General features: G+C 35.7%; 1 protein-coding gene across 1 annotated transcript in view; it reads left to right on the top strand.

The window, feature by feature from the left end:
• MAST4 (microtubule associated serine/threonine kinase family member 4) overlaps positions 1–12,280 on the top strand; it is a 293,670-nt gene that overhangs the window by 75,405 nt on the left and 205,985 nt on the right. The gene's annotated exons all lie outside the window — the stretch shown is intronic.

The raw sequence follows: 12,280 nt of genomic DNA, 5'->3' as shown, positions 1-12,280 counted from the left end.
GTGGAAACTCCTAAATGCATAGCCGCTGGAGACTTTGCTCAGTTTGACAGCAAAGTCTTTGACCTGTGTGACCTGTCTAGCATAGCTGCTTGCAGCAGCAATTTTACCAATGAATATATATTGAACATATGTTTCTGCTTAGTGCTTTTTATATGTGTATATTGTATATTTTTTGTTCTCCAACCACATTGTGTGTGTGTATGTGTGTATATGTATGTATATATATATATATATATATTACAGTATTAGACTAGTAAATACTATGAAGGGGTATTTTCAGTTCTCTTTTAGCTAGTGAGAGGAGATATTTACAAAATAAAAGGAATTCCTTTTGTCACTGTGAACATATGTCTCTAGTGAATGATTTTTTTTTTTTTATTCAGTGACAGCTGTAAAAGTTTGAATTTCTTATCACTTTTTTGTCCGTTACAATCGTAAACAGAAAAAATAGAGAAGCTGAATCTATCATTCAGGGAAAGAGAACAATAAAAGCCTCACACGGGATCTAGGAAATACCTGCTGTATCTAAAACTAAGAAAAAAAAACGCTGTGGCTTTTCATACACTTTAGGCAAACCTGAATTTAGAATAAAACTTGCAACATTTTTAAATTTCATTCTTAAATACTGAATGGCTAATAAATAAGTCTATACACAAGATGTGTATGAAGCACTTAAAAACTGCTTGAGAAAAACCACTAGTCTGAACTCTGAAGCCTTAGGGTTACAACACATTTTTTGGCAGGTAATGTGTTATATACACTGCCTGGACAACAAAATCAAGCATATTTGGTTCGACTGCCTTTATCTTTATTTACAGCACATATTTGCTGTAGTAATATTTCAATAAGCTTATATGATATCAAAACAATTATTTCCATCCAGAGTTGCACCAACTTTGCCAGGAATTGTATTGATGATGGGAGAGTTGGACCGCTGCATAAAGTCCTCTTTAGCTCATCCCAAAGATTTTCATTGGGATTAAGGTCTGGACCAAACCATGTGTGAAAATATCTCATTCTTTCTGAAACACTTTCACAATTTGACTTGGGTGGCTCCTAGCATTGCCATTATGGAATAAACCATTGTTGTTGGGAAGACAAATTTAATAGGAAGTAATTTAGATGTCCTCTTCTATTGTATTTGTATGCCTTTGTCTACCATGATGTGTGGCTAGGTTAGTCTGAGACTTCCAGCAGTTGGTTCCTTATTTATGAAGAGATGTGCCAATACTAATTCACTCCAGCACCAACCTTTATCAATACTGCAGACCACTAATGAACATGGAAACAATTAGCTTGGCAAGACAAAGTCTGACCTGTAATCTGAGGACTGAAAAGTCTTTGGTGCCTGCAGGCAGCTCATTGGCACTGCTAATTGCCTTTCTTATTATGCAATGATACGTTCCCTTACTGTGAAACAGAAATCAAAGTGTCCGTGTAGAAATAGATTTTTGTGGATTTAGTTTAAGGTGAACAGTGGCAGTGCAGTTTCTTTGTTACTATAATGTTCTTTTCAACATCTGCCAAGGCAGCCAGTACTTTAGTGGATTGTGTAGTGTTTTTATAATCAGCACGTTTTAGGTATTGCAGTATTTATGTTCAAATAATTCTTAAATAACTTTTATATTTTAAATCTTTCATATTTTTGTATTCTCTATAGAGCCTGTAAAAACAATATATTTTTATAAATCTTCATAATATTAAAAGTAAAAATATCAATTTGATATTGTGACACTGTACACTAAAAAATAAGTCTGTTATTGCAATTACTGTTGAAATCAATATCAATGTTCTCCCCAGAATTATTTTTTTTAAGATGGATGGGAAAAAGTTGTAGGGGGGTAGTGGCCTCTATATTTTGGCCCAACTTTTAAATAACCACCCAAAAACAGCCAGGTGGTTACAGAAAATTGCCAGGTGGAGCACCCGGCTAAAAGGGGCTGGGGAGAATACTACATATTGCTGTGCAGCGCGATACAAACAGCTATCTGATATTGTGTAGAGTGAAAAGTATTATATCCACATGAATGCTTTGCATTTTATGGCACGCATTTCTGTCCAATTCTGTATACTACCAGTTAATTGTTAGGAATACAATCTGCATGAAAATGCATAGCTGCTCAGGTGACTGTGTGTTGTGGTATAACATGACAATCATATACGCCTAATGTGAATAGGTATTTACTGTGCACAAATTTTTATTTAAGACACAATAAGGCCAAGTTCAGTGTCGTGGTGGGAAACTGGCATTTCTCTATGGCCTGTTGGTGTTTTAGCTGCTCACATAGCTGTGTTGGTTTGAATGTTTTTAGGGAGCCGTGGTTGGTTGCACTGAACAGCCTACTGCCACTCCCGTTCATTCTCTATCGGATGCCCTGGTGAGTTTCTACATGTACATGAGACGTTTCAGAGGCATGAAGGAGCAGTAAGCCCACCGCCACCCCACTTCTGGATGATTTGTATTAGAGAATGTCTAGTGTAAGAGTAGAACACAATTCTGGAATTCTTTCGCAAAGTTCTGCTTATTCTCATACTGAGGAACCACCTCTGCTCAGCATGTGTGAGGTCAGAACTTTGTGCAGGATATCTAAATAGGAAGTGGAAATTATTATAACTCAAATGTCAAATGGTTACTTTTCTTTCCCCCTTAACCATGGTACGTTTCTTTCAGCTCTACCTTTTTCTAATGGTACTTTAAAGCATGATAGTTGGAAATAGATGGACCTTCTCTTACCCAAAGGGTTTTGGGTGAGAGCCAACCTCTCTAGAGGTTAAGTAGTTTAGGGAGACGGAAGAAAGAGGTTTGAGGCTTGAGAATTGTGATATGTATTGATATTGATATTGATATTGATATGTTTTCAATTCATACCCTATTATTTCAAGAACACTGAATTATGTCATATCCCCAGTTTTGTTATATTTCATAAAACTTGGATATCAAAAACTAGACATTAATGCTCTAACAATGATGGAGTAACCGTATTGGTCGTATACATCCCGCCACGGTTTGGCTTCTACCGTATTGTATATGAGCTGTGTAGTCTATATATTCAAGACAACATATTATACAACATTACCTTCAATCATATATGAAAACAAAGATATATATGAAATATATTTATAGCATATCCAAAGCATGATATTCTGTTATTGAACAATAAATATCAATATGGGTCAAAATAAATAAAAAAACAAACATGCATATGGTAAATTGAATGTGTGCCTGTTTTTTTAATATGCGATTGATGTGCCATTTTGTGACTATCAGTGCTTTGTTCGTGCTACAGGTCATGGACTTGTTGAACTCATAAAATTAAAAATTGTATCAAAATTTATCCCACATTGTGTACTAATGTGGTTGTGTCCTAATAGAAAAAAACATATAGCTGAGTGTATTGTTATGCGAATGCCATCAGTACATAGAATGTAGAACGGGCTGCAGAGGCACAGGCATCAAAGTTGCTTTGTTTCCTAATGGCATAAATAGGAGAGATAGGAGAGATTGCTTTGTACCCCCTTGGCTCTGAAGGGTTATTGACAAGATTCCTTCTCTTCTGCTAGAGGTCATAATCTGACTTAATGGCTTTTCTGTCTCCCACTAGTAATACACTTTGAACTTACTAATCAATTTTCATTCTAAGGTCTGAAATCTCTTCTAACAACACATAAACAAGAACACTTCTTAAGAATTCACAAGTTTCTAGAACTCCATTATGTGCTATACTTAAGTTAATTGTAGTCTTAAAACACAGCCTTTGCAGACTTTAAAAAAAAAAAAAAAAAAAAAAAAAAAAAAAATATATATATATATATATATATATATATATATATATATATATATATATATAAAATTATATAATATTGCTGAAATTTGTCAAGATGCTTTTTATTTATGTTAGTTTGATGAAACCTTTTTGTTTTCTAAAAACACACACTGCATCCATGAATATGTCATCATCTGTACATGGTGTGCAATTTGTTCTTTGCATTTTTTTTTTTATTTTTTTTTTATGGGACTACAAGGTCTGTCACATTTGCCATGTTGAATATGAAAAGGCCTGTTTAGGGCATATGTGACTGAATTCTGATATACAATATTACAGGGGTCCCCACCTCTTAGATTGTGAGTTCTTCTGGGCGGGGTTTTCTCCTGCTCCTGTGCACTGTCTGTATCTGTCTGCTGGCTGTCATTTGCAACCCCTATTTATTCGTGAACAGAGTGCCTTAAGCTGGCCTTCAGCCTTGACTTTCTTTTTACACGGTTGTAAATAGTCCTCCCTTTGTTGAAAGTGATCTAATTTTTCTGTACATTATGATTTCCACACAATGTGCATTAGAAGCTGCAGCTGATATGTTAAGCCTACCTCTTTTCTTGTCTGAAGGACTACAAGTGTCATCCACCCAACTCCTCACTATCTGTTTTGTCCTGACCTATTCTTTTCTATTTGTTTTCTGGATTCATCATTCAGACTTCTTCATGTGTGGGTGTTTCCTGTGTGTGTGTGAGAGCTGATGTGAGCTGAGAAATCCCCTGTCCTTGCTGAATATTACTAATCCTCTCCTATGGTGTTAACACCGACTTCTGCTAAACTTGCACTTGATGAAGTCAAAAAGACCAGTTAGTTAGTCATGGTACTACAGGGTTGTACCTCATGTTTCCACATACGAGTTCATCTACAGATTCCATGTCTATTGTTCTAACTATTATAACAAACACATGAGTGTTTGCCTTGTTTTAAACGGTTTTTAAAATTTTAACAATAAAAACAATATATATTTTTATGTGTTTAGGAACTGACAATTGAGGATACTTTTTGGGTGCTGAGTAGATAATCTATTTCATAGGGAGCACGCAAAACCGTTCATGTAGCTAAATTCTGTAGCAGTCAGCAAGTGCTGTGGAAATAAACTTCAAGTATATTTTTTAATATATATTTCCATAAACAAAATATACAGTCAGCATAACTCGAGAATATTGCCTTGAATCCAGGCACGTTTGTCCAGAGATGTTTACACTTCATCAATAATTAACAAGCGGCATTGAACATTTCTTGAAGACTTGTTTTTTGGCCCTCAGTGATATCCTGTGACTCAATGTAGCTTAAAAAGATTTCCTCATCCCGAATTCACAGCCCCCTAGATGCACTTCTTTCTTTTGTTGTGTTTCCAAACCTGAAATATAAGAGAGACCAGTTAAATAATGCATGCCCAGTCTATGCTGTCGTTTCTGCTCCAAGATATACTGTAAAGGTACATCCTTTACAAAATGCACGACTCCAAGAAAACCGGTTCATTCTATTATACAAATGCTATGTTTGTGTTCGAGAATTTAGTGGAGTATGAGCAGAATTTGTATTATAATAAGTTTTTCCAAAGGGCAAAAATACAACTCTTCCATATTCCTTTTCTTTGACAGGATGTAATTCATATAAAATTGGCTGCAGTGCACATAGAATATATTTATTGTAGTACTTGGATCATTTACATCTGTGTTCTGGTCTGCTACAACTCGCATGCATACCATTGCACTGGTTTGGCACATTGGGGTGCTATTCAAAATTTATTGTCATCCCACTGCAGTAAACTTTGCCTTGCATTGAGTTTGGTGTAAACTAATGGTTGTTCATGCATTTTGCAGTAAGTTAACAATATACACAAGTATGACAGAACCCTAAAGCTGATAGATGTTTTTGTCTAACTATAATAAAGGAAAGAGTTTTAAAACCTCTAACCTCACAAACATCCACTGTGGTTTCCTTTCCCATTCTTTAGATGTTTTTTTTTTGTTTTCATTCCTGTACATTCAGCAGAACGCATGGTGAGGAATCATATCTACTTAAGGCTTGTCTGCTAGACATATGGGAGTTTTCTTTCTTGGCGAAACCTTACTGGTATGGTATGTGATGAAGTTTGAGAAGTAGAAATGCTACTTCCAAGAGAATTCCATTGGCAATGTTCCATGTACAATCTGTAATATCTAACATAGTGGTGGCATGGCATAAAGTTGCTTGACTCTTGCTTTGCCAGTACACACTTTTTGTTTTCATAACAATTGATACAAAAAAAAATGCTTGCATGCATGCAGATAGTAAGCAGTTGGAATAAATGGATAGTATTTGAAATTTGGTACTAAATAATAAAACACACACACACACAACCAGTTAAAAAGACTAATATTGTATGAAATAGTTCTGCAAAATTTGGTCATTGTACTTTCTGGTTTCGTACATATGTGACTATGTGTGCTTAATACAATAAATAAATTATTATTGTACTCAATGACACTTTACATATTACTGTACACAATACTGTAAACAATGACACTTTGTTCATGTATTATTGTGCTATAGAGCTGGTGATTTTCCCCATCTTTGTTGATTACATTTACCTATTTACAATGGCATGTCTTGTAAAATCACAAATCTGCATCCTTGGTGTTTGTAGTAAACTTTAAGAGAAATGGGTTACAACCTGGTGTTTGCCAGTTAATCAGATGGGAAGTTTCTAAATAACATAATGGTTCATTAAAAGAACGATGAGTGGAATTTATTTCTCGGTCTCTGGATTTCATTCCCTGAGTTATTATACAATGTTGGGTATCAAGCTGATGTGGCCAATTCTTTATAACCCCAACAACTGCATACTTGTTCTAAGTGTCTCAGAGAGTTTAGGTAAAGCAGCATGTTTAGTAGGAGGTTGGCAGTGATGGCCTATTTATTTCTGTAATAAAGCTTTTACTTTCAAAGACTAAAGTTTTTTGTAGGTTTTCCAACCCGACTCACACGTTCTTGCAATTTTACATTTCTTTTCTTCTTCCTAGATATATTCTTAATATAATAGTAATGTACTAGCCGTAACATTTTCTTTCACATGTTGGTAGTAGTAGTTTTAGGTTATATTAGCCATACATCAAAGCAGAACATTTGTACTTAAGCAATACCTTTTATAGCTTTACTCAGGTTATTAAATATATAAACTTTTAGAACCCTTTTTCATACCTTCCCCTTTTATTGACTTGTTACCAGTAAAGGTATCACCTAAAACTTTACAGAAGTCACCTTGAGTGATTGGCGTGCCAACAGAAATTTGATGGAGATCATGGCCTTTAAGAAATCCCATAAAGCTGTTTATTTGTTATATGAATATGGTAAATCTTTTGGCATCCTCTCTTTGCTGTAATGTCGTTTTTGTGCTGCTTTTATTCCTACTGTTCAGCTTTTAAGGGTTAACACTAAGTGCTTTCCATTCTTAATACCTTTGTGCAGCTATAAAGTTACAAATGCATATTAAACTAAAAATGTTGAGGTATTTACAGCATTCAGGTTAGAACACTAAATGCATTTATTATTTCATGGCCTTTACCTGGTGACTGTGGGCTTTTGTAACACCGACCTCTTCATATTTTAATGTGCTCTTTCCTTCCATCTCATACATACATTGCGCGGCGCTCTCCATGGTACTGTGCTGTGCAAATGAAGAAAAATAATACAGATGTGCCGTATCACATTATCCGTCTTAAACAGTCCATTGGCTTGAATTGTGTGTTAGATGGCTTGTGACAGACATTTGCTTAGCAAATGTGGCTTTGAATGTTAAGTAATTGTAAGTGAGATTTCCTTGGAATGAACTGAAAAAAAAATATAGCTTTTCCTATTCTGCCTCTTCTGAGCCGTTTCCATTCTGTTTGTTCTTTCTGTCATTTTGGTTTCTCTCTTTCCTAGTTCTTCTCTTATCAGTTTCTCTGGATAAGAAAAATGTCTGTGTGGCTCATAACAAACTAATAAATTCCATCTCTCATTTTATCAGAGCAGGTTAGGTGATAAAAACCTATTTACATTTAAAAAGATATTTATATGGGAAAAAATGGCCCCCAGTTGAATTTAGGAAGCCTTTTCCTGGGTACACAGGTGTATGTTTACTAAATACAGCTGCACGCATGTGCATGGGGGTTATGCAATTCTGGGTTGGTTGAAGATCCTGAGGCTAGAATTGGACTGAATGAAGCTGCTAACACCTGTCACAGAGTCAAGAGGGGTAAGTGTACAAAAGTTATGTGCAGGCAGGTTTACTTTGTTGCAGAAGGGGCATCACCTAAAATGTAGTCATGCCAGGTTATAATGGGTTCTTGGGGTGTGTTGTATGAAAATATTCCCTATTCCCAATTTCCTATTATATTGTGCTAGCACTGTTGAATTCATAGCCTGGTCCAGCGTATATAATTGGGACCCTACCGGCCTGTTGACCACAATAATATTTTTTTTTTTGCTATTTGCAGAATCTCTAAAGGAAAACTATAACCTTTGCATATTCAGTATTTTCGGACTGGCTCATGCTTATTACGGTTATGTTTTGTATACACACAGAAGATATACAGGTTATATTTTCAAACAGAAGACCTAGACTAAATCATGTGCTGCATTTTTAGCGGTGCCTCTGGCTCTAGCTTAATAACCATGGCATCTCTGCAAGTTCATTTGTCTTTTCTTTTAGCAATATAGCGTGCTTAAAATTCTTTTAATGAGTGTTTTCCAGAACCTGAAAGACATGCAAAATCCACATAGTCATGTACCCATAAGTCACACTCAACGAAGAAAGCCATATTTAGAGACCTGCAATATACAGTATCGGACACTTGCATAGTCTTAGAGCCCTGCAGGGCCACATTTGATGCAAGTAATGAAAGCAATAACTGCTTGATTTTTTTGCAGTCAGGAACCATACTGTTTATGAGTTGTTTAGTTTGTGTCTAGTTGCAAATTACATCTCTATTCAAGGAACAGAATATTCAAAGTATAAAGTAAATATTTGTTCCCACCAATATACAATATATTTGACAGAGTTCTAAAGAACCAGAACCCAGTTTTTTATATGTTGATTGGCTGCTTTGGCCAAAGTGCTGGCCATTATTCTAAGTGTGTGTATGTGTGTGTATATATGTATGTATGTGTGTGTATATATATATATATATATATATATACACATATATACATACACACATTTTTAATCATACATAGACACACACTTATATGGTGTATCACAAAGAAACATGGCCAGGAAGAGTATACGTGGGCCAAGGTGGCCTTTGTAGAGAACACTAATTAAGTGTAAAGTGACAGTCTATAACTACTTGCAGCCTTTTTTTCTTACAAAATAAAATACATATTCATGATAACGCCACCTGGAATAGCCTATTTTGCTGCATTACTCAATAGGTCATATGGAAACTTGCTGATAACTCCAGATAAAATTCAGCAATATTTTTAGCATTAAATAGCTGAGTGAAAATCATTGTCTGTTAACTTTTACATGTACGATTTAGCAAGAAAAAAAAATTATATGATGCAGAAATTTCATATTTATCAAATGCTTTTAATGGTGAAAATTGAAGTTTGGTCATGGCTATCTGATTTTTATGAACATTACTTGTTCATCTCATGCCTTGAGTTCTCTTCCTGTAAAACCATATACTTGTAAAAAAAAAAAAGCTGCCAAGTACACAGTAGAATAACAACCTGTTTTAACTATTAACTGACTGTTTTAATTATTAAACAATTTATTTTTCTGTCCAATTGTCCCTATGATTTACATAGCTCTATCACACAGCAGATTCTTGTTTGACAAGGAAGAGAAGACCTGATATATTTCTGCTGCACATAAGTAGCAGTTAGGTTTTGTCCATCCCTCGGCATGTAACTGGACAGTAAAGAAGAAGCTGCACACTGATAAGCTCATCACTCTGTTACTGTTCTCCATCCTACTATCCGTATGTTCCTTCTTCACTCATGAGCACTGCAGCAAAACTAATTGCTTCTTTTGTGATTAAGCCATAATAATAAATATCAGCTGCAGTAATGTGCCTTTATATCTGCTTGGGGTTCAGCTTTTTTTCTGTGTGTATTGTATGTATTACATGAAACGAGAATAGAATATAGATAAAAATGCATCCTATGTAGTGATCTGAAACACTCTGTCCCATTTCCACACAGGAGTGACATTGTGGTGTCTGTCCTCTGCATTATCCTGTGTCTAGAATTCTGCTCTTCTAGTTAAGCTATACATGATAAATTGACTGATTAGTATTCTTGGTGGCAGTCAATTGATTGGAATGTTTTTTAATCTGTTTTGCTTACCAAATACATCTTCAGTATGCTAACAGCAGAACATTCACATGCAGGAAGCCTGTGTGAGTATCATAATTTCTTGATGGATTATTTGATTTGGCTACAGAAAAAGCTGTATTGGCTGATGATGAATTCCCTAGTTCATTTCCAGAAGTGCGTCAAACGATATCAGTTAAATACTTCTGTAAAGACCAAATTTTCCATTTAGAATGTAATGCATGTTCTGGATGCTTGTCTACAATATTAATCTGTTGGCCCTTTTGAAAGCCACCTTTCATTCTATATACATTGCTGAGTTATGAGAAATAATAATGGGTTCAATCACTGCATCAGAATCCTAATTTTCTCAGCGCGTTGCACCCTGGTTTTTACCATGTGACATTAAAAAGAATGTAGCTGAAAGCCAATGGTCCTTTACTTGATGAAAACGTTTAAAATCTCTAGCAAGACTTCTCGATTCATAATTTATTGTATAGAAATTAGAATGCTTCCATGCAGGTGACTTGCTATTCCAAAAAGTTATAACGATTATTGATATACAAATAGTTGGTATTCGTGTTCATTCCCATTTTACAAGACTGTTTCCCTTTCTAATCACATGGAATAATTGGGGAAAAAATGAATACAATAGGTGCTTTAATGTGTTTCCTATTCAGCTGGGTAAATGTTATCTTTAATAACATTAAACCATTTCCCAACTGAGCCTCTTGCCATTTTTTCACGTGAGTGTGACTATATTAGTGTTACATGATGGTGGTTTTGATTTTTATTATGATGCCGTCTAAACCATCAGTTCCGAGATGTAAAAGCTCACGAGTTAACTCTAATTAATGTGCCTAGTGCTTCATTTAATGATCTTTAATACCTTTAAAGAAATGTGAACTGCTTCATACTCCATGCAGCCTTACGGCAGTAAAATTAGCATTGCACAGAGATGTGTCTTCTGGAGCTGTAGAGTAGAACCCTTTGTTCTGCTGTGTCTTTTATGCTCTATACGTTCCTGTCTTGTCCACCCCCAGGTTATGGGAGTCCACAGGTATTTGAAGTCTCTGCCAAATGTGATTAAACTTACTTGCCCAACATCCATGAAGTTTAAAATTAAATCCAGCCTGCGTGGAAAATAAGAGAAGTTTAATCTGCTTGATTTGAAATGGTGAAGAAGATGATTTCATAGTTAATGTTGGAGTTTTAGGCAGGTTTTGTTATATTCCGACAGGAATATATGAAGCAAATGCAGAAACAGCACTTTACTGAGTTTGTGACAAGTGGTGTGAGGAAACAAACTAAACTACAGCTTAAGGGCTTGCGTCAACAGGCGGGTACCTATACAAGTCTATGGGAATGAGAAACCCACTTAAAGCAGGTCAAACGCAAATTGGAAGTCCATTGCATTTGTTAATGAAATCTGAATGATTTCAGAGGTGTCTCAAGCTCATATCAAAATGATGACCACAAATCCATCAGCACAGGCCTTTAAACCTAACTAAACCCCAAAAACAGAAATCTATTTTGTTGTAGTTTGCCAGTACTTAAATGTGTCGGCTGCATCGTTTTTTACTTGTCGAAATGCTGTGCCCTTCTTATATTATGTGGGCTGATCTGAAAGCAAAAAAAGCTGCAATATATTCAGATATTCTGATAAGGCGCTCACTTTAACAAGTTACACAACTAGCAACTTCTGTGTATGACATGCAGGTCCATGTGGCAAGTAAAACAGGTTTTTTTTGGGTGGGGGGCTCAGATTCTGCCCCCAGGCTGTATGTTGGACTACCTAGTTTTAGATTTACTGATCAGCAAGGTTGGCTCAAAGGATAGCAGTCTGGCCTTTGCAGCGTTAGAAGCCAGGTTTGAATCTCGGCCAAGACACTATCTGTAAAACGTTTGTATGTTCTCCCGGTCTTTGCATGGGTTTCCTCCCACATCCTAAAAACATGCAGTTAGGTTAATTGGCTCCCCCTCAAAATTGGCCCTAGGCTGTAATGATATATGATTATAGTAGGGACATTAGACTGTGAGCTCCTTTAAGGGACAGATAGTGACATGATTATGGACTCTGTAAAGACTATGGACTTTGAATAATAATAAAAATAATCTTAATCCCGTTGATCATTTTGTCTTGTGGTTTTTACTAAAGCTATGCTTTTCTTATGCTTGATCTG

The sequence above is a fragment of the Pyxicephalus adspersus genome, chromosome 6, assembly GCF_032062135.1.
Source record: "Pyxicephalus adspersus chromosome 6, UCB_Pads_2.0, whole genome shotgun sequence".
Taxonomy (NCBI): Eukaryota; Metazoa; Chordata; class Amphibia; order Anura; family Pyxicephalidae; genus Pyxicephalus; species Pyxicephalus adspersus.
The sequence above is the reverse complement of the archived record's forward strand: the minus strand, read 5'-3'. Positions and strand labels throughout refer to the sequence as shown.